The sequence below is a fragment of the Penaeus monodon genome, chromosome 32 (genome assembly GCF_015228065.2).
Source record: "Penaeus monodon isolate SGIC_2016 chromosome 32, NSTDA_Pmon_1, whole genome shotgun sequence".
NCBI classification, from domain to species: Eukaryota; Metazoa; Arthropoda; class Malacostraca; order Decapoda; family Penaeidae; genus Penaeus; species Penaeus monodon.
In genome coordinates, this window is record NC_051417.1 from 14557073 (window position 1) to 14559270 (window position 2198).

The 2198-nt window shown below is 36.0% G+C and overlaps 1 protein-coding gene across 2 annotated transcripts in view; it reads left to right on the plus strand.

Moving 5' to 3' along the window:
- LOC119593664 (kinase suppressor of Ras 2-like) overlaps positions 1-894 on the plus strand; it is a gene marked incomplete in the record, with an annotated part of 30909 nt that extends 30015 nt beyond the window's left edge. For both annotated transcript variants that reach the window (XM_037942613.1, XM_037942614.1), the window contains 1 exon segment: positions 1-894.
- Between the last annotated feature and the right edge of the window lie 1304 nt (positions 895-2198).

A 2198-nucleotide genomic window follows, 5' to 3' on the forward strand; every position in this document is an offset into this window, starting at 1 on the left:
GCAGTCGGGTAGTGACTGAGATCAGAAAGTTTAAAACTAGGAAGAAGTCTTTGTAAAATGGTTTCCAGATTGAAACAACTTTAAACTTACTAGTTAATAATACAAGTCCAACATTTTCTAGTCAGCCAATGTACACTAGAGAGTTTCCTGCAGTAGATCAAGCTATATTTATACATTTTTTGATAAGCACTCATGGACCTTGCGCAGGACTTCAGTGAGGTAATTATTTGTGTTGTGAAGTAGAAGTAGAACAGATTCTGAAACACCAATAGGCAAGTTGTGGTAAAACAGATAAAGAGATGAAGAACATTCACAGGGCATTGAGCACTTCACCATTTAATTGTCCAGAGTGTGTCACTACAGCGTTTCAGAATTTGGCCAAATGTACTTTGTCAAGACCTGCAATATGTTGATGATTGCTTGTCATATCATGTATGTGATGAAAGGAGTTGTACTCCAGTTTAATTTTGATTGACCTTGAAGAACCAGTGGGTGGATAGACTTAATAGGTCTACACAAGATGGAAAATCCATAGGCCAGTCAGCAGTAATGCTGACATTATTTTGAGCATTTAACTTGTATAAATTGACTATGAAGTTTGTTTTGCCATCAGAGATGCCCCACTTGAGAACTAATAACTTGTCAAGAAAAATTATGTCAATTATGCATATGATTGGCACTGTCTATGAAGGAGCAGACAGAGGTATTACCAAGACAGTGGGCAAGGTCACAAAGCCATGGCCAGTAGAAGTCATGATAAGAGGCCAAACTTTCTTGTCTGGTAAAACTCAGTTGATTTGTAGTGTTCCAAATGCAACAGAGTCCACCAACATCAGTGGTCTGCATCCAAAGATCCAGTAATATCTTGATAAATAAAGAAAAATTACATGTCAATTGTATTTCAGTGTAAATGCACAGCACCTTATTAAGCATTGTCAATGCTGTTACAATATTGTTTAGTTTCATTTTATTATTTGTAAATGCGATATGTTTAACAAGTGATAGAGTTTGAATTCAAGTCATTATGATAAGCGTCATTGATAAATTAGCCTCTAAATGGCTACTGAAACTATTTATGCACTCTTCAAAGTCCGGTTTTCGCTGTGTTATTGTCCTGTTTGTAATATTTGTAATACAGTTGAATCTTGGTAATTTCATCTACTGATTTATATACTGTTTATTCATTCCAACCTGTATTTTCCTTACAGAAGCTTTGGATGAAGAATGTATTGAGTGATTGTATTGCTTTACAGTTTGTTGCCACAGATCCACAGTTGGAGTTACCAAGTTTTTCCTGTACTTGTATGCTCTTCTATCTTAGTGTTTTCATATGCATCATGTGCTTTTTTGGTGGAGACTGATGAACAGTTTTCCTTCATGACACTTTCATTCAGGATGTGTTCTAAAGGATCCACTAAAGTATTATTACATTATATTTGCAAGTCGATGTTTACTTTAGCATTTCAACTGCACATTTTCTCTTCCTCTCCAGTCCTCCTCCAAGCCATTCTCCCCTCCAAAAGCCTTTCTATTTCTGAACTTAGAATAGCACCCTTCATCCCCATTTCCCAGTAACTATAATTGTAGGACCACCACAGCCTTCTCTGATCCCTTCATCTTTGGTCCTTGTCAGAAGCTCAAGGCTAATACCTTGTACCAGTATACCTTGTTCCATCCTATACCTCTGTCCTGACCTCATGACCTCAAATACATGTTCATTTTCTCTTCTTTTCCCAGGTTAATTGATAACACAAATGGATACTTATTTGTTAGATATTTTCTTAGTTTACTGACACAAGCTTGAGGATAGTTGTGAACCAGATCTTGTTTTTAGTATACATGAAACAAGTTGATGACAGATCTGGTTGACATCCATCTCTAAACTTGTAATTGTGACATCAAAAGAAAACAGAGCTTGTATATTGCAGGTTTCTGTTGATATTCTACAGCATAACATGTTTGTGGAAATGTTTATGTACTTTCCCAATGAGAAGTTCAGACTGTATTAACCTGGCTATTGAAGTTTATCTCTTCATAAGATATTTCACGTTCCATTTGATTTCACAAGTTTATAATTTGTATTTAAAAAAGTGCTGTCTCAAAGGGTCCAGGCTGGATTTTTTTTATGCCATTCTTCACATTTATTTCCTCAGATGTTTTTACCCTTGAGTCCTTAACCAAGACACGGGTTCCTCATT